At 40.7% G+C, this 21776-nt stretch overlaps 1 non-coding gene and 1 pseudogene across 1 annotated transcript; both read left to right on the top strand.

Annotated features, from left to right (window-relative positions):
* Positions 1-1219: 1219 nt before the first annotated feature.
* On the top strand, positions 1220-1295 carry trnaa-cgc. The gene has a single exon. It is a non-coding gene; the product is annotated as a tRNA-Ala (tRNA).
* Positions 1296-5269: 3974 nt separating this feature from the next.
* Positions 5270-21776, top strand: part of LOC123485055 — a 152226-nt pseudogene continuing 135719 nt past the window's right edge.

Below are 21776 nucleotides of genomic sequence, written 5' to 3'. Positions count from 1 at the left end.
CTCATGATGCTTTACTGTTGGCATGACACAGGACTGATGGTAGCGCTCACCTTGTCTTCTCCGGACAAGCTTTTTTCCGGATGCCCCAAACAATCGGAAAGGGGATTCATCAGAGAAAATGACTTTACCCCAGTCCTCAGCAGTCCAATCCCTGTACCTTTTGCAGAATATCAGTCTGTCCCTGATGTTTTTCCTGGAGAGAAGTGGCTTCCTCGCTCCCCTTCTTGACACCAGGCCATCCTCCAAAAGTCTTCGCCTCACTGTGCGTGCAGATGCACTCACACCTGCCTGCTGCCATTCCTGAGCAAGCTCTGCTCTGGTGGTGCCCCGATCCCGCAGCTGAATCAACTTTAGGAGACGGTCCTGGCGCTTGCTGGACTTTCTTGGGCGCCCTGAAGCCTTCTTCACAACAATTGAACCTCTATCCTTGAAGTTCTTGATGATCCGATAAATGGTTGATTTAGGTGCAATCTTACTAGCAGCAATATCCTTGCCTGTGAAGCCCTTTTTGTGCAAAGCAATGATGATGGCACGTTTTTCCTTGCAGGTAACCATTGTTAACAGAGGAAGAACAATGATTTCAAGCACCCGCCCTCCTTTTCAAGGTTCCAGTCTGTTATTCTAACTCGTCAACACTCTCACCTGTGTTAACGAGAGAATCACTGACATGATGGCAGCTGGTCCTTTTGTGGCAGGGCTGAAATGCAGTGGAAATGTTTTTTGGGGATTAAGTTCATTTTCATGGCAAAGAGGGACTTTGCAATTAATTGCAATTCATCTGATCACTCTTCATAACATTCTGGAGTATATGCAAATTGACATCATAAAAACTGAGGCAGCAGACTTTGTGAAAATTAATATATGTGTCATTCTCATAACTTTTGACCACGAATGTATGGAGTAAATGTACATTATTTTCCTTAGGAATGTAGTGAAGTAAAAGTAGTCAAAATATAAATAGTAAAGTTAAGTACAGATACCCCTAAAAACGACTTAAGTAGGACTTTTACTTAAGTACTTTACACCACTGCATTCTGTAGGTAAACACTCTAAATAGATGTTCAGTGGCTGTAGCTTTTCATCTTAACATGTGAGTTTGTGAAGATGTTTGGCCGTATACTACATTCATTTAGCTCATGTTCACTTTAAAAATCTGGAGAAAATATTTGTGACAGACACTATACGTTTTGGCTCTTTTCTGATGATTGGACACAAACGAGGTCCCGTGTAGCTCAGTTGGTAGAGCATGGCGTTCGCAACGCCAGGGTTGTGGGTTTGTTTCCCACGGGGGACCAGTATGAAGAAAAAAAAAATGCATGCACTCACTAACTGTAAGTCGCTCTGGATAAGAGCGTCTGCTAAATGACAAAAATGTAAACGAGGAAAGATAGTATTTTCCTCTTGTTTTCACTCCCTACTCTGACAACAATGTCCCTTGCTGTTTACTGCAACCAGGCTCCTGGAAGGGTGAGCACATGATGCACAGGAGAAGATGATGACACTCACACAGCAAGGCATGACGTCCACAGGAGGATTGATTGGAGTGTGTGTGCGTGTGTATGTTCCTGTCATGTGTTACAAACAGGGTATATCCTGTGTTAACAGGATGTGTTATATATACTCCGGGGGGGGGAGCGAGAGAGAGACCCAGTCCATTTGCACTGCTGTCACATGCTCTGGACAGTATAAGCTAGCTTGCATTACACCCATTTCCTGTTAACGACAGAGTTGACACTCCAATGGCTTTGTTCCTTGGCAGATTTGAAGACCCTTAGGTGTTCAGTCGTCACAGCATGCAAACACCGTGTCCTTTCGGAGTATCATTATCAGCATTATTCAAGATGCTTTACCCTTTACTTTTACTTTCAATGCCATTTGCTTTCTCAACCCTCTGAAAGAGCCTCATGGTAATATGGATACATCGCATGGTGACAAGAGTCCTCTAGTCATTCCCATGGACTAACAAGTCTTGATTAATTAAGCTATTGTGCTGATGGCCTCACATGCTTTCTCCTCACTTAGCACCCATTGGCTCACTGCAATGCAATTGTGAGAAAAAAAGAGTCAATATGTTGCTGGACCAGTTTAAGAATGCTTGTCTTTTTGACAACAGCCAGTGCTTCTTGGCATTTAGTTTATTTTATTTCGCTTGTTGGCATAGGATAAATACAGTGTCTGTTTTCTGCAAGTCCATGGTGTGGCAAGATAGCATGATATCATTAATTGAATCTCTTTAACCCAGTTCTCTAATAACCTTACCCAGAATATGTCACCTACTCATGTAAGAAAGTGAGTTGGTTTGGGTTGAAAACTGTGTCAGTGAGCAGGTAATCATTTGTTATTTTACATGTACATTTTGTCCTGCTCTGGAGATATTTAGGATATGTGTATTACACACTCGTATGAAACTCAGCTGGTGCCCTATTGAACTTAAAAATGAGAAAACGAAGTGGAACAGTTCTTTTATTTCAGCCTGCCAAAACCAGGAAACCCCTACTGGCAAAGCTGACTGAACACACGCCTACTGAGATTTATTGTGTCCACTCAGATTGTGGACTTGGGAGCTTGTCCTCTCCTTACTCCTGAAGGCACCTTACCACAATGGCCGGGCTCACAGACTCTATTTCACTGGCTGGGCTCACAGACTCTATTTCACTGCCAAGAGAAATTACTGGAGTAAATCTATCAGCATTGACCCTAAACTCACCTAAAATGATTGGCAAGCTATACAATATACAATGTAATTAACAGCTGACATCTGTGGTAGATAACAAATGACAGATAACTAGCTATTTAATCAGTAGTATATCCATGTCTATCTACATGATTACTATCTCCACTAGACAGTGATTTGCAGTTGGAACATTTCTAATGCTCAGCAAGGCTCTCCTATGCAGATACAGTGGGGGAAAAAAGTATTTAGTCAGCCACCAATTGTGCAAGTTCTCCCACTTAAAAAGATGAGAGATGCCTGTAATTTTCATCATAGGTACACGTCAACTATGAAAGACAAATTGAGAAAATAAAATCCAGATAATCACATTGTAGGATTTTTAATGAATTTATTTGCAAATTATGGTGGAAAATAAGTATTTGGTCACCTAAAAACAAGCAAGATTTCTGGCTCTCACAGACCTGTAACTTCTTCTTTAAGAGGCTCCTCTGTCCTCCACTCGTTAACTGTATTAATGGCACCTGTTTGAACTTGTTATCAGTATAAAAGACACCTGTCCACAACCTCAAACAGTCACACTCCAAACTCCACTATGGCCAAGACCAAAGAGCTGTCAAAGGACACCAGAAACAAAATTGTAGACCTGCACCAGGCTGGGAAGACTGAATCTGCAATAGGTAAGCAGCTTGGTTTGAAGAAATCAACTGTGGGAGCAATTATTAGGAAATGGAAGACATACAAGACCACTGATAATCTCCCTCGATCTGGGGCTCCACGCAAGATCTCACCCCGTGGGGTCAAAATGATCACAAGAACGGTGAGCAAAAATCCCAGAACCACACGGGGGGACCTAGTGAATGACCTGCAGAGAGCTGGGACCAAAGTAACAAAGCCTACCATCAGTAACACACTACGCCGCCAGGGACTCAAATCCTGCAGAGACAGACGTGTCCCCCTGCTTAAGCGAGTACATGTCCAGGCCCGTCTGAAGTTTGCTAGAGTGCATTTGGATGATCCAGAAGAGGATTGGGAGAATGTCATATGGTCAGATGAAACCAAAATAGAACTTTTTGGTAAAAACTCAACTCGTCGTGTTTGGAGGACAAAGAATGCTGAGTTGCATCCAAAGAACACCATACCTACTGTGAAGCATGGGGGTGGAAACATCATGCTTTGGGGCTGTTTTTCTGCAAAGGGACCAGGACGACTGATCCGTGTAAAGGAAAGAATGAATGGGGCCATGTATCGTGAGATTTTGAGTGAAAACCTCCTTCCATCAGCAAGGGCATTGAAGATGAAACGTGGCTGGGTCTTTCAGCATGACAATGATCCCAAACACACCACCCGGGCAACGAAGGAGTGGCTTCGTAAGAAGCATTTCAAGGTCCTGGAGTGGCCTAGCCAGTCTCCAGATCTCAACCCCATAGAAAATCTTTGGAAGGAGTTGAAAGTCTGTGTTGCCCAGCGACAGCCCCAAAACATCACTGCTCTAGAGGAGATCTGCATGGAGGAATGGGCCAAAATACCAGCAACAGTGTGTGAAAACCTTGTGAAGACTTACAGAAAACGTTTGACCTGTGTCATTGCCAACAAAGGGTATATAACAAAGTATTGAGAAACTTTTGTTATTGACCAAATACTTATTTTCCACCATAATTTGCAAATAAATTCATAAAAAATCCTACAATGTGATTTTCTGGATTTTTTTTCTTCTAATTTTGTCTGTCATAGTTGACATGTACCTATGATGAAAATTACAGGCCTCTCTCATATTTTTAAGTGGGAGAACTTGCACAATTGGTGGCTGACTAAATACTTTTTTTCCCCACTGTATCTCATTAGAATCTCCCAGTAAGGGAGCAATAGCTTCATACAGTAGAACTACCTTCACCAATTAACCCTACTGGTTCCCTCATTATGCTCTGTCTTCCTCCGGTATAATTCCCTGCCTGTCAACATAGATAGGACAAATCTACTTAGCACCTTGACATACTGTACGCTGGGCTGCATACATTTTGAACCTAAAAGGCCTACTGAAAACATACATGAAATGCATAGGCTATTGGCTCTGGGAAGCCTACACTAAGTGCTCAGCTTGTTTTTGTTGATAATCTGAAGAAGAAAAGTTTCATTGTTTAACCATTATTACAATACAAAGGACGCTATTAAACATATTTAATGTGAAAACTGAAAATGCTATTATAATGGCATGATGCATGTAATTAAAGGGATGTATAAGCAAAACATGGAGTAAGTTAGGTCCATGTAATTTAATATTTGGACCACAATATTAATAACTGAAGGCAACAGAGAACCTTGTTGACAGAATGAAAGTATTTTGTTCAGTGATCTTATATTTGGAGCAAAGTAACCCCCTTCAGAAAGAAGCTCAATCATATCTCAATTGAAATGCCCGTGTCTGAAATCTCATTGGCCGAGAGACTGGCTGCAGGCTCGGGTTTCAAGGATCCAGATGTGTAGGCATCCTACAACTGGACAAAAGTGAGATGTGGAGGGAGGAGTCAAACGAAAAGGTTTGAACAAAACACGTCTCAAACAAAGTTAAAAAATAAAAAACGTCTCAAACAAGGTATGGTACTATCCCTCCCCTGCCATTGGACCGACTGCCTGCCAATTCAACACACTAGGGCGTGTATTCTCCGCTTCTGCTCTTCGCTGGGTGAAGTATGTTGTGATTGCAGTCCAGCTCGAGCGTGCGTGGGTCTCTGTCATGACGAGGGACGCTCTTTCGCGCTCTGGGAATACAAGCCTTTTTGGAAAAAATAACAAATCTTGTCTCAACGCTTCTGTAACACTGGTCTCTGTCCTGCAAGAATCCAATTATTGTTAACGAAAGAAAAAGGTAAGAATTCTACTACGACACTTTCTCCTTCAGTAGCCGACTGCCTCGGTTGCTGCACCAACATTTAACTTGCGCATTTGGAGAAGTTTGCCCCAGGATCTACATCGTACATAGAGGACATTGGGCTATTCAAAACAAAACGATGTCGTCTTCTAGTTCTAAGTAGGTAACGTTACTTATAGGAAGGCCTACCACTCATAACATGTTTGGCAAGTTTAGACCACCTACCTCCAGCCCCCCTGTTTTGGTTTTTGCCCTAGTACTACACAACGGATTCAAATAATCAACGCTTGAAAAAGAGTTGGTTATTTGAATCAGCTGTGTAGTGCTAGGGCAAAAACCCAAACGTGTACCAGGGTTAACCCTGTCCTAAACCATCGGCTACAGCTCGATCGTCTTTTCAGCTAAATGCATGGGATAAGAGCATTTGTCAGCAAAGAAATATGAAAAAATTGTATACTAGGAATATTCCATCCGTTTTTGGATAGGCGATATGACTGTTTTGTCGTTGTGCAGACGGACGTCTGTGTATTTTTGTGTAGGCTATAGTTTACAGAAATTAAAATGAGACTTGAATAGGCTATATAATAGACCTGCAACCATACATGTCTTTCAAACACTGTCATAGAATCTTACTGGGCCATCTTGAACAGTGTGAATACAAGATCGCGTTTGTAGAAAATTGTTGCCAGTTAAAGAGTCAGTTGAAATGCATATCTGCGTCCGCCAAGATGTATAAAGTTGGGTGATTTCACAGAATCGCATGCGCGCAGTCCTTTGTGTGCTGTGACAAAAACTTGTTGTATACCTAGATTTACCTTATTTGGTTCACCAGCTTTACATTATAGACCAATCTCTTGTCATTTTGACAGCTGCTTAATTAAAATGCGCATTGGGTGATTTTAGTTGTGGATAACTTTGAATTTGCAGCCTGTGTCCTGCTGGTTATCTGTCCTAATGCAATGAAACAAATGATGATGCCTTTGATTGTATGTTTAGGCTGATAAACTTGATTCTTAAATTGTTTTATGGTTTTTGAGTTTGTGCACTGATGCTATATTTATAGCCTGAAAAGACAGCTAGAGGCTATCAATAAAAGTGATTCTCGCTACATGTTGATATTAGTTTTTTCATGCAGTTTTTAATGCGTTTTGATAAACTCTAGCCAAAATATAATAGCCAATATTGTGTGGAAGTAGCGAGAATAATGTCGGGGGGGGGGTTTAAGCATACCCCTTGAGCTGTCAGTATCCTCCTGACAGGTGGTTCTTAAAAAAGAAAAAATGCATCTCTGCTCAAATCTGGGTAAAGGAATGGAAGTCTTATTCAGTACATTTAGTAATTGCTTGCTTTTCTAAAGTCTAGCAACCTTGCCAGCAGGCAGGTTAGACAAGCTAATCTAACTTGATTGATAGCCTGAAATGGCTTGGTAGCTAGTTATGAGAGTGGGAGATTGGGTATCTAGCTGGCTAGCTAATGCCAACTTCATAAAATTGCTAGGTGGCTAGTTTTACAGACAAACAACATAACATTTTTGATTTATTTATTCATGAAGAAGAAATCAATAGGCTACATAGGTTGATCACATTCATTTCCAAACATACCTCCTGCCCAGCACCAGCAGCTAAAATCAAATCAAACGCTGTGTGTCACTCTACACTCTCTCCTCCTCCACTGACGATACACACCAGAGTATAGTGTCCTGCCTAGGCATCTCTTTGCTCCGTGCTCCTTGGAAGCAACCACTTGCTGGGGGGGGCACGTGCCTTTTGTGCCCTCTATGGGCATGACGCCACTGGCAGCATGCACAACTAACATAAAGACATATCTTTATTGCCACTGTTTCCCCTCCACAATAATGTTGGTGATGTTGATGTGTGATTACTGTGTCTATATTCCGAAGTTTAGACGGAATTTAAATATTCATGTTAATTTGGTGCAAAACTCACCAGCTCCAGGGTATGATTATCTTACAGTACAAGCAAGGTTGTTTTTCTCCTTTTTAAATGCTTCTTGCCGCAGGTATTTTATTAAAAACAATATTCACCCCCATCTTTTACATATTAAAAAGGAAATCAAAGTTGCAGTTGGTATCATATTTGTTCACTGGTGCTTCGTCCTCAAGGTTGATCTGTCAGAGAAAAGGACAACACTGTTATAGGTGGTTTAGATGTCATAGCCTAATCAACAAGTGGTGATATTGCTTCCCTTCAACAGAGTTGGAATATCCCACTGGTTTGTTGCTTTTTCTGGATTTATCGTTTTTGAATAATATGTTTATCATATTATTTGTAACTCCTAACCAACCAGTATGCCCCCTCTGAGCTCTCTATCGCTCTCTCGCACTCTCTCGCTCTCATATATATATATATATATATTTCCTACCCACATAAACACACACCTCCGCTTTCTTATTACCCAACCCCATTCAATAAGTAACTCAGGTCTTGCCGGCTGGTGGGTGACTGGAGCTGAGAGAGGCGAGTGTCGGCGGCCCATTCCCTCTCCGTCGGCTCCCAAATTGCATGCTGTCCGGCTCTCATTTCAGCCCTGAAAGAGCCGGCGCTCGGTTAGCATGGCTAATGGTGCATTTAGACCAGGGTGTAATTTTATTTCCAATTTCCGATGGCGCTGTAGTTTTTGTATTAAATGACGGGAGGTCTGCTGCAGGGCTGTGCTGGGCTGTGACATGTGGATGGCTGTGTCTCCCTAATGGTCCACGGAGTAATGAGGGCAGAAATAGGCTCCGTCCCAGGGGCCCAGGACTATGGTCCTGTGGGTCGTCCAGTACAGCCTATACCTCCCAGCCCACGGTCACCCCTGTGATGCAGATATTCCCTCATCGAACTCTGCTGTGTCTCCAACTGTTCCAACACACTTCAGAACTGGCCCAGACTCAAGTTACTGTACTGTTTAGAGAAGCAACTGTCTTGGGAGGCAACTGTCTTAGGAGGCAACTGTCTTCCGCAGAAGACTGTGGTACCATAATACTATCCATAATACTATACTGAATGGTTTCGGTTGGGAAACAGAGGCCAGACGCCCTGGCACATATCAATTGCAGTGGCTAAATTACTGCAATCCGTCCCTTCTGTGTTAACTTCCATTTTGAGATCAATATTACTTTTCTAGTATCTTTTTTAAAGGCATTGTAAGTGTGGAGCATTGACAGTAACCATCTGTCTGAGGTGACTCTGAAGTACTACCAACGGCTCTGGAGGGCTCCTGGAGTTTAAAAAATGGGCAGTGTGACTGTGTTTGGCTTGAAGAAGCAACAGTTAATCTTCGCCTCCCACCCCCAGCATATGGGACTTTGTTTGGCCCTGCACCTGAGAGAAGCACTGGACTATGGCACCTCATATTTCATATTGATGGTAGTTTGTTACCCATGGTAACTGGGCAGCCAATGGGAACCCCACATCTGACTTAGGCAGGGAGATGGGGGGAGTGGGAAGGGGGGAAAGTAAGGGGGGAAAGTAAGGAAAGGAGGGGGTTGCAAGGCCGCGTAGTCTTCCACCCACCCTCCCTCCCTGCCTGCCTGCCTCTGTTCAGCGACAGGTCCCGGAACCCTGGGGAGTGAATTATTACCTGTCAGCTCCAGAGCCTCCCCATCATCCATAACCCAAGGCTGACACGGGACAGGCTTGTTCCAGTTATCTGCTGAGACCACCAGGCCTTGGCCTTTAGGTCTGGCCCCACCAACGGACAGTGGGAGAAAGTCACATTAACATGTTGCATCAAGCATTACAAATGGAGGGTTGAGGAAAGTGAGAATTTCTGCCTCGTGGCTTTGGCATGGCTGCTGAAGGGGGTCTTCAATCATTGTCTGGGACCAGTAGGGGGAATGTACTGTACTGTATTTCAGCTGTTTGCTTTTCACAATGCAGAAGCTTGTTTTACTGAGTCCTCATCACAATGCTAAGCTTCACTGTATTTGGTCATCATAGATTGCGCATGATTTAATGCATATTCTATTATTGGTTTGAATATTACATATTTTCAAAACGTCTGTCGTTTTTTTTATTTTTCAATTTTTTTTTACTGTGTTCATTTCAGCACTCACACCAGGACCTGGATGCCCAAAATAAATGTCTGATTTAATTGACTGTGTTCAATATTGACACTGTTTTATCCTATTAGCCACATCAGTAGCAGTCATTTAAATAGAGTCCTTGACAGGGCAGTAATTAGCTCTGATTCTAAAAACAGGCGAGCGATGGCTGCCCTCCTGTCACACCGCCGCGGTTAGCACAGTATGGGTAATTATACCAGAGCTGATGAGTGTAAATTTGGGAGGAAAAAGAGCTGAGTTCAACCAAAGGGTAGAATGAAAAAAAAGGTTGCAGACCACACTCTGGACAAGTGACAGGCCTCGGTCCTCCTTTCCAGTCTGGCTGTTTTCCTGTGGTTTTATAAAGCGTTTTTCAGCAGTTTTAACCCCTTGTCAAACATGGTCTTAGGCTGCTCAGCTAACCCGCAGCAGCCACGGGCCGAGAATGCTGGGTAACTGTCTGGTTAAGCTCCATGAACTGAAGTGGAAGGGTTCCAGCAATTACAGGGGAATATAACCTGTAAACCCCTGTGTCAGCAGAGAGTATCATATTTATGTATTCAGGTCAGTAAAGGTTTCCCAACCCTTAAAATAGTTTTTGTGTGAAAATGTTTATTCATCCTTTATTTGTGTTCTATTAGTATGTCAATCATGCTGTCAGAGTGGCTTGTCTATGTTTGTTTGAAGCACCTTCCCAAATCACAGAATTACAATCTGCATTTGAGTAATCCTTGTAGATTCCACTACCTTTTGTCTTCCTCAAAAGAGATTGGCCACACACACACGGCTGTTTGATTAGTGTGACGGGAAGATTTTGCTCGGTACCCTCAGGGCTGGTAAGGGAGAAGAGTTTTGAGGAAGAAATACATTGTGTTGATGAAACTTCTTCCCCTTTCATGCATATTTCATCTGAGGAGGTAGCTACTTCTTCATTTACATATTGAGTCTCATCATCACTGAGGATTACTGAGCGATGACTAAGACCATTGCCTTTTTAAAACTCTAATTCAACGACGATACCCACAATCCCCCAGAGCCCCCAATGTACCATAACAAACTCAAGGGCCTATATGGCAATATTCAGGCATTGAGATACCATTATATGCATACAGTATCAATAGGTATCAGTAAACTTGAATCAAAACACTTTCTCATTGGTTACTTAATGCAGGAAGCAACATATTTTGCCACAATCTTGTAACTCCATTGCTCATCTTCTCATAGAATACAAGTTAACGAAACAAGCCCTCCCGTAAATTGCTGCTGGCCATACATACACATTATTGATTGGTGCAGTCTTAGTGGGGCTAAAGGTGCAGTGGTTTGTGTTCCAAATTATCGCTTAATCACTTCATAATGAGGGCAGCCCCCCTACATCCTGCCTCATTGATTAGCTGCTCATGCTGAAACTGAAGCAATGCGTCCCTTCACTTCACTTCACTGAATGTTTACTTTGGATTCGCTGGTGTTTGGGCTTAGCTGTATCCAAAATCCTTATATTGGGTTTAAGTTGATTTTGTTTCTGGTGGCGCATTCATACTGTTTTTCTATAGTCTATTTTTGTCATCATGCAAAGGATTTGACTATAGCTGAAAACCACCTAGTTCCTGTATGATTTCAAAATATACAGTGGGGAAAAAAAGTATTTAGTCAGCCACCAATTGTGCAAGTTCTCCCACTTAAAAAGACGAGAGAGGCCTGTAATTTTCATCATAGGTACACGTCAACTATGACAGACAAAAGGAGGGAAGAAAATCACATTGTAGGATTTTTAATGAATTTATTTGCAAATTATGGTGGAAAATAAGTATTTGGTCAATAACAAAAGTTTCTCAATACTTTGTTATATACCCTTTGTTGGCAATGACACAGGTCAAACGTTTTCTGTAAGTCTTCACAAGGTTTTCACACACTGTTGCTGGTATTTTGGCCAATTCCTCCATGCAGATCTCCTCTAGAGCAGTGATGTTTTGGGGCTGTCGCTGGGCAACACAGACTTTCAACTCCCTCCAAAGATTTTCTATGGGGTTGAGATCTGGAGACTGGCTAGGCCACTCCAGGACCTTGAAATGTGTCTTACGAAGCCACTCCTTCGTTGCCCGGGCGGTGTGTTTGGGTCATTGTCATGCTGAAAGACCCAGCCACGTTTCATCTTCAATGCCCTTGCTGATGGAAGGAGGTTTTCACTCAAAATCTCACGATACATGGCCCCATTCATTCTTTCCTTTACACGGATCAGTCGTCCTGGTCACTCTGCAGAAAAACAGCCCCAAAGCATGATGTTTCCACCCCCATGCTTCACAGTAGGCATGGTGTTCTTTGGATGCAACTCAGCATTCTTTGTCCTCCAAACACGACGAGTTGAGTTTTTACCAAAAAGTTCTATTTTGGTTTCATCTGACCATATGACATTCTCACAATCCTCTTCCGGATCACCCAAATGCACTCTAGCAAACTTCAGACGGGCCTGGACATGTACTGACTTAAGCAGGGGGACACGTCTGGCACTGCAGGATTTGAGTCCCTGGCGGCGTAGTGTGTTACTGATGGTAGGCTTTGTTACTTTGGTCCCAGCTCTCTGCAGGTCATTCACTAGGTCCCCCCGTGTGGTTCTGGGATTTTTGCTCACCGTTCTTGTGATCATTTTGACCCCACGGGGTGAGATCTTGCGTGGAGCCCCAGATCGAGGGAGATTATCAGTGGTCTTGTATGTCTTCCATTTCCTAATAATTGCTCCCACAGTTGATTTCTTCAAACCAAGCTGCTTACCTATTGCAGATTCAGTCTTCCCAGCCTGGTGCCGGTCTACAATTTTGTTTCTGGTGTCCTTTGACAGCTCTTTGGTCTTGGCCATAGTGGAGTTTGGAGTGTGACTGTTTGAGGTTGTGGACAGGTGTCTTTTATACTGATAACAAGTTCAAACAGGTGCCATTAATACAGGTAACGAGTGGAGGACAGAGGAGCCTCTTAAAGAAGAAGTTACAGGTCTGTGAGAGCCAGAAATCTTGCTTGTTTGTAGGTGACCAAATACTTATTTTCCACCATAATTTGCAAATAAGTTCATTAAAAATCCTACAATGTGATTTTCTGGATTTTTTTTCCTCTATTTGTCTGTCATAGTTGACGTGTACCTATGATGAAAATTACAGGCCTCTCATCTTTTTAAGTGGGAGAACTTGCACAATTGGTGGCTGACTAAATACTTTTTTTCCCCACTGTATATTTGTTATTTATTTTTAGGCTAAAATTAAAGTACAAAACCGAATCTGCTAGAAAAATTCTCTACTAACCACGTTCCAGGAATTTAAATGTGGGAGCATGCTGGAATGTGTTGTTCTTGGAAATCGACCCACAATTTCTTAGCATGCAGGAAAGACATGTTCTGTAGAGAGAAAATGTGTGAGAGGAGGACGTTAGTAAAAGAGGGAGAGAGCGAGAGAGATTGGGAAATAGGCAGAGGAAGTAGGAGAATAACATCAACAAAAATGTAATTTGATCATCTTAAAATCCATCATTCATGCCACATAATACATGTAATCCTTATGCATTTAGGGCCCGATTCAGACTTAGGAAATGTACGCCTTTCTTACGCATGCATTTCCTAGGCACTTTTCAGTAGTTGGTATTCAGACTTACCTTATGCAGGTGCGTAACGGGCTTAGCAGCTGTGGTTCCCTTGCGGGCGCTGAATAAATCTAATTAAATCTCTGAAAACCCTCCCACTTGCTGGCCAACAGATTTTCTTGTGGAGTTTTCATTCAATAACGTTTTCAGTACATTTACCTAAAGCCATCCCTTTAAATGCAGTGTATGTTTAATTATAATTTTCTCGACAGTGTACGAAACATTGGCCTCCTGTAGCTCAGTTGGTAGAACATGGCGCTTGCAACGCCAGGGTTGTGGGTTCGTTTCCCACGGGGGGCCAGTATGAAAAATTTATGCACTCACTAACTGTAAGTCGCTCTGGATAAGAGCGTCTGCTAAATTACTGAAATGTAAATGTACACTCAGTGTACATGCTCTTTCCGTGACATAGACTGACCAGTGAGAGCTATGATCCTTTATTGATGTAATCTGTTAAATACACTTAAATCAGTGTAGATGAAGGGGAGGAGACAGATTACAGAATGATTTTTAAGCCTTGAGACAATTGAGACATGGATTGTGTATCTGTGCCATTCAGAGGGTGAATGGGCAAGACAAAAGATTTAAGTGCCTTTTGAACGGGGTATGGTAGTAGGTGCCAGGCGCACCAGTTTGAGTGTGTAAAGAACTGCAACTGATGGGTTTTTCATGCTCAACAGTTTCCCGTGTGCATCCAGAATGGTCTCCCACTCAAAGGACATCCAGTCAACGGCAGGCCAGTGGTCGAAAAATGGGTAATTGATGAAAGAGGACAAAGGCGGCTGACGCAAAATGTGCAGAGCAACAGACGGGCTACAGTTAGTCAACTATAACAGTCCAGTACAACATTGGTGCCCAAAGACCAATAAAAGACTGCACAACTCATCGTACCTTGACACGAATGTGGTATGGCAGCCGACGATCTTACAGAGTTCCACTTCTTCCAGCAAAAAACAAGAAACTGCAGTTGTGGTGGGCTAAGTAGAGAAAATACTGAACACTGGGAAATTGGAAAAACATGGCCTGGTCTGATGAATCCCGGTTCCTGCTGTTTCATGCTGATGGGAGGACTAGGGCATGGAAAAAACAAATGAGTACATGCATCCATCATGCCACGTGTCAACATTGTAGGCTGGTTGTGATGGTGTGGGGTGTGTTTTCATGGCACATATTGGGCCCCTTGATAAAGTGGAGCAACATTTGAATGTCACAGGATATCTGAACATCATTGCCAATCAGGTGCATCCCTTCATTTTTTTCAGCAGGATAATGCCTCATGCCACAAGGCTAGGATTGTCCAGAAATGGTTCCAAGAGCATGCTGGTCAATTCAGTTTACTGCAGTGGCCTGCCCAGTCACCAGATCTCAATCCAATTGAGCATCTGTGGGATGAGATGGAATGAGCTATTCAGAGCAGATCCACTACCAGCCAATTTGACACAAACTGTGGGAAGCATTGGAGTCAACAGCGGTTTGATTCATCATGAAAGTTTCCATATTCAATTGTTCGATCCATGAAATATTGGAAGGTGAGAAATGGGTACAATAGGGGTTGAACAGTAGTCCTATAAATCTACCCTAATAATCCTCACTAATCCCGGAACTGTGATGACAATGTGCGCAAGGCTCCAGGTTTAAACCGCTATGTATTGTCTGTGTTCCATAATGATTCAAATAGGCTACATGTCCCAAATGATTGCACAACTTGTAATATGTTAGCCTAATGTAAAACACTATTGCTAGTGACCCTCAGGAACAACCACACGGACTTGACAGAGGAAAGAAAGGTAAACTAACAATGTAAGGGAACAATGCAAAATGTGTCATTTGTAAAAAATGTATACAAAATAAAACACTAATATATCTTGATTAGAGAACTATTCAACCCCCTGAGTCAATACATGTTAGAATCACCTTTCGCAGCGATTACAGCTGTGAGTCTTTCTGGGTAAGTTTCAAAGAGCTTTGCACACCTGGATTGTACAATATTTGCGTTCTTGTAAAAATTCGTCAAGCTCTCTCAAGTTGGTTGTTGATCGTTGCTAGACAGCCACTTTCAAGTCTTGCCATAGATTTTCAAGCCGATTTTAAGTCAAAACTGTAACTAGGCCACATAGGAACAATTAGTGTCGTCTTGGTAAGCAACTCCAGTGTAAATTTGTCCTTGTGTTATAGGTTATTGTCCTGCTGAAAGGTGAATGTGTCTCCCAATGTCTGTTGGAAAGCAGACTGAACCAGGTTTTCCTCTAGGATTTTGCCTGCTTGGCTCTATTCCTTTTCTTTTTATCCTAAAAAAACACCTTAGTCCTTGTCAATGACAAGCATACCCATAACATGATGCAACCACTACCATGCTTGAATATATGAGGAGTGGTACTCACTGACATGTTGTGTTGGATTTGCCCCAAACATAATGCTTTGTATTCAAAATTGCAGTTCTACTTTAGTGCCTTATTGCAAACAGGATATATGTTTTGGAATGTTTGTATTCTATACAGGCTTCCTTCTTTTCACTCTGACATTTAGGTTAGTATTGTGGAGTAACTACAATGTTGTTGATCCATCCTCAGTTTTCTCCTATCACAGCCATTTAAACTAACTGTTTTAAAGTCCGCATTGGCCTGATGGTGAAATCCCTGAGCGGTTTCCTTCCTCTCCGGCAAATGAGTTAGGAAGGACGCCTGTACAGTGAGGAGAACAAGTATTTGATACACTGCCGATTTTGCAGGTTTTCCTACTTACACAGCATGTAGAGGTCTGTAATTTTTATCATAGGTACACTTCAACTGTGAGAGACGGAATCTAAAACAAAAATCCAGAAAATCACATTGTATGATTTTTAAGTAATTAATTTGCATTTTATTGCATGACATAAGTATTTGATACATCAGAAAAGCAGAACTTAATATTTGGTACAATTACAGAGATCATACGTTTCCTGTAGGTCTTGACCAGGTTTACACACACTGCAGCAGGGATTTTGGCCCACTCCTCCATACAGACCTTCTCCAGATCCTTCAGGTTTCGGTGCTGTCGCTGGGCAATACGGACTTTCAGCTCCCTCCAAAGATTTTCTATTGGGTTCAGGTCTGGAGACTGGCTAGGCCACTCCAGGACCTTGAGATGCTTCTTACGGAGCCACTCCTTAGTTGCCCTGGCTGTGTGTTTCGGGTCGTTGTCATGCTGGAAGACCCAGCCACAACCCATCTTCAATGCTCTTACTGAGGGAAGGAGGTTGTTGGCCAAGATCTTGCGATACATGGCCCCATCCATCCTCCCCTCAATACGGTCCAGTCGTCCTGTCCCCTTTGCAGAAAAGCATCCCCAAAGAATGATGTTTCCACCTCCATGCTTCACGGTTGGGATGGTGTTCTTGGGGTTGTACTCATCCTTCTTCTTCCTCCAAACACGGCGAGTGGAGTTTAGACCAAAAAGCTCTATTTTTGTCTCATCAGACCACATGACCTTCTCCCATTCCTCCTCTGGATCATCCAGATGGTCATTGGCAAACTTCAGACGGGCCTGGACATGCGCTGGCTTGAGCAGGGGGACCTTGCGTGCGCTGCAGGATTTTAATCCATGACGGCGTAGTGTGTTACTAATGGTTTTCTTTGAGACTGTGGTCCCAGCTCTCTTCAGGTCATAGACCAGGTCCTGCCGTGTAGTTCTGGGATGATCCCTCACCTTCCTTATGATCATTGATGCCCCACGAGGTGAGATCTTGCATGGCGCCCCAGACCGAGGGTGATTGACAGTCATCTTGAACTTCTTCCATTTTCTAATAATTGCGCCAACAGTTGTTGCCTTCTCACCAAGCTGCTTGCCTATTGTCCTGTAGACCATCCCAGCCTTGTGCAGGTCTACAATTTTATCCCTGATGTCCTTACACAGCTCTCTGGTCTTGGCCATTGTGGAGAGGTTGGAGTGTGTGGACAGGTGTCTTTTATACAGGTAACGAGTTCAAACAGATGCAGTTAATACAGGTAATGAGTGGAGAACAGGAGGGCTTCTTAAAGAAAAACTAACAGGTCTGTGAGAGCCGGAATTCTTATTTTTTTTTTATTTTTTTATTTTTTTGTGGGGGAATGGATCAGCTTAATATTGCAGATAGATTGTATCTTCTATCAATGTAATTGTCTGCATCACTTCCAATCCCCCATGTTTTTTTTTTTTTTTTTTTTATATATATATATTTTTTTATATATATACTCCCCTTTATTACTTTTCAACCCCACCATCCTTTCCCTACTTGGAGTAAATTAGTGAACAACAATTCCCAGGCCTCTACTTCCGGTCTATACTTACTATCTACACCTTATGGACACAGTTAATTTTACAATAATTCTATTATATATATACATATATATATACATACATACATACATACATACATACATACATACATACATACATATCATTATTATTATTATTATTATTATTTATTTATTTTTTGCTCCTGAACTACTTCTACTCTCAACCTCTCCGATCGTTTTCATGATGTCCATCCGGTTTGCTTCTATATGCCATATCTTTCTAACTGTGCTCTTTCCCAAAAGCTCCCAACATACAGCCTATATACTTATTATGGACACAGTATGCTTTACATTATTAGCTATCTTTGTTATTATTTGTTGTTATTTGTTATTAGTCCCATCCTTCAACTCTATTCAATACCTCCCATCTATCTCTTAACACCATCCATATCGGATTTCTATTTGCCATATATATTTCAACCGTACTGTGATGTTTTACAAAATTTCTGAACCTTTCTATTCTCATTGCTTCTACAGATTGAGAGTTAAAAATAAACAGCTTTGCTAAAAGTATTATTATATTATTGATTGATTGACTATGGCTTTTCAGATCACCCAGTAATGCTATCTGCAAGGTTAGTTCCAGGTAAATATTGCAATCCTTTAGCCATTCCTGGACCAGTGTCCAAAAACAAGCTACAAATGGACAGAACCAAAACAAATGGTCCAATGATTCCGTCTCTTCACAGCAAAATCTGCAGAGCTGGGAAGATTGTATCCCCCATATAAATAACATTCTATTGGTAGCAAGGATTTTATATAATAATTTAAATTGAAAGATTCTAATTTTTGAATCCGGTGTCGTTTTGCGTGTCAGTTCATAAACACTATGCCATGGGATCGGTACATCAAAGATCTCTTCCCAACTATTTTGCAATCTATATGGGACGGCTGTCAATCCTTTGGTCCTTAAGTGAAACTGATATATTTTTTTATTTATCACAGTTTTCCTTAACCAATTATGTTCTTTAATGCAAGGCCGACAGACAAGTTCCTTACTTTCTCCCCCCTTCCACTTTCCTCTTCCATTTTTGCGGTAAAGCTGCCATTATTTGGTTGTAATTTTGGGTAGAGCAGACATTTCCATATGTTTTTGTTAGCTGCATGTGCGTCATAACTCCACCAGTCCTACCGATGATATCATTTACAAAGATTATACCTTTTTTAAACATTCTGTCAAAAAATAAAGGTTTTTTGTCAATTAGTATATTTGAATTTAACCACAATATTTGTTGCATTATTTGTTCTGTCGTTTCTGGAGGATTAAATTGAAATTGCAACCAACTTTCTATGGCTTGTTTTAGAAATAGTGACATTTGGGAGATTATTTCCTTTTCAAATAACTGAAAGTGTGAGGTTGTAATCTGAATAAAGGGAAAAAGGCCTTTCTTGAACATTGGGTGAGACAATCTTACTAATTTGCTTGAGAACCAGTTCGGATTTAAGTATAACTTTTGTAAGACTGAAGCTTTTAGTGATAGGTCTAATGCTTTAATATTTAATAATTTCTGTCCTCCGAATTCATATTCATTATATAAATATGCTCTTTTAATTTTGTCTGGCTTGCCGTTCCAAATAAAATTGAATATTTTTTTCTCATATAATTTAAAAAACTGTTCGCTAGGCGTAGGCAAGACCATAAGCAAATAGGTAAACTGTGATAATACTAATGAGTTAATCAGGGTGATTTTTCCACAAATTGACAGGTATTTTCCTTTCCATGGTAGTAAGATCTTATCTATTTTTGCTAATTTTCTATAAAAATTTATTGAAGTGAGATCATTTATTTCCTTTGGGATATGTATTCCGAGTATATCCACATCACCATCAGACCATTTTATTGGTAAACTACATGGTAATGTAAAAATTGTATTTTTTAGTGATCCAATACGTAATATAGTACATTTGTCATAATTTGGTTGTAATCCAGAGAGGTTAGAAAATGTATCTAGATCCTCTATGAGGCTGTGGAGGGATTCTAGTTGTGGATTTAAAAAAAAACATGAATCATCAGCGTACAATGACACCTTTGTTTTTAAGGTCTTTATTTCTAATCCTCTGATATTATTATTAGATCTGATTTTAATCGCTAACATCTCGATGGCCACAATAAATAGATATGCCGATAGTGGACAACCTTGTTTCACTCCTCTTGACAGTTTAAAACTTTCAGAGAAATAGCCATTATTTACTATTTTACACCTAGGGTTACTATACATGATTTTGACCCATTTTATAAGAGATTCTCCAAAATTGAAATGCTCCAGGCATTTATATATAAACCCCAGTCGAACTTTATCAAATGCCTTTTTCAAAGTCTGCTATGAATAGCAGGCCTGGTTTCCCATATTTTCCATAGTGTTCTAATGTTTCCAATACTTGCCTTATATTATCTCCAATGTATCTTCCATGTAAAAAACCTGTCTGATTAGAATGAATAATATCCGGCAATACCTTTTTAATTCTATGCGCTATACATTTTGCTAGGATTTTTGCATCACAACATTGAAGTGTAAGGGGCCTCCAATTTTGTAAATGGACTGGATCTTTATATGTTCCACTTGTATCCTGTTTCAGTAATAATGAGATCAGTCCTTCTTCTTGAGTGTCAGATAATCTACCATTTACATAGGAGTGGTTAAAACATGCTAATAACGGTCCTCTTAGTATATCAAAAAAGGTTTGGTATACCTCGACTGGTATGCCATCCAACCCTGGAGTTTTCCCAGACTTAAAGTCTTTAATTGCATCCAGAAGTTCCTCCTCTGTAATTTCACCTTCACATGAGTCTTTCTGTGTGGCTGTTAATTTGACATTATCAATAGAAAAAAAATCTCTACAATTAGCTTCAGTTAGAGGAGATGGAGGCGACTGAAAAGAAAACATATGCTTAAAGTACTTTGTTTCTTCCTTCAAAATGTCATTTGGTGAATCATGGGTGACTCCGTCAATTGTAACCAGTTTCATTAAGTTCTTTTTGGTAGCATTCCTATGTTGAAGATTAAAAAAGAATTTTGTGCATTTTTCCCCATATTCCATCCAGTTTGCTTTATTTTTATAATATGTTACACTTGATCTTTCTTGAATAAGTTTCTCCATTTCTTTTTGTTTTTCCTCTAATTTATTCTGAGCCTCTATGTTACAGTTTTTATTGCCATCTATCTGTTCTGTTAGACTTTCTATTTCCTTTCTTAGTATAAACTCTTTTGACCTAAATTGCTTTTGTTTTCGAGATGAGTACTGAATTGCATGGCCTCTAAAGGCACATTTAAAGGTGTCCCATACAATAAGGGGATTCGCTGTACCTATGTTATGTTGGAAAAAATCAGTTATAAATTCCTTTGTTCTAATTATAAATAAATTATCATCCAATAGGCTTTGATTAAATTTCCAATATCCTCGCCCACGTGGAAATTCAGTAAGAGTAATATATATGCCTATTACATGATGGTCTGACCGCATTCTGTCCCCTATCAACACTTTTTTTACTTTTGGTGCCAACGAGAATGAGATAAGAAAGAAGTCAAGACGACTAGCTTGATTCAGTCTCCGCCATGTATATCTCACTAGATCAGTATATTTAAGCCTCCATATATCTACTAGTTCTAATGTATCCATGACATTCACAATTTCCTTAAGAGCATGTGGGTGATTGTTTGTGGTGTGATTTCCTTTACGGTCCATTGAGCTATTTAAAACAGTATTATAATCCCCCACCATAATAATATTGTCTTGAGTTGCTTGCAGGCTTGATAATTTATTATATATATTGTCAAAGAATTGTGGATCATCATTATTTGGTCCGTAAAGGTTAATGAGCCATATCTGTTTATGGTCCAATAACATATTTAAAATAATCCATCTACCTTGTGTATCTATTTGTACAATTTGCACATTTGGATCGAAATTACTATTAATTAATATCATCACCCCTTTTGAATTTCTTTGCCCATGGGAGAAGTATATTTCCCCCCCCCATTCTTTTTTCCACGCTACTTCATCTCGAATTGTTGAATGAGTTTCCTGTATACAATAGATATTATATTCCTTCTCTTTGAGCCATGTAAATATTGTTCTTCTTTTGTTATTATCAGCTAAGCCATTACAATTATAACTGGCTATACTTATTTCACCATACACCATAATGAGATACAAGTTTCAATTCTATTTATCATTATATATGTTTGTAAATTTACCAATAAAAAATAGCGTAATGATTGAGTGTCCATATAGCTGTACCGTGATATTTGC

The sequence above is a fragment of the Coregonus clupeaformis genome, unplaced genomic scaffold, assembly GCF_020615455.1.
Source record: "Coregonus clupeaformis isolate EN_2021a unplaced genomic scaffold, ASM2061545v1 scaf0551, whole genome shotgun sequence".
Classification (NCBI taxonomy): Eukaryota; Metazoa; Chordata; class Actinopteri; order Salmoniformes; family Salmonidae; genus Coregonus; species Coregonus clupeaformis.
The sequence above is the reverse complement of the archived record's forward strand: the minus strand, read 5'-3'. Positions and strand labels throughout refer to the sequence as shown.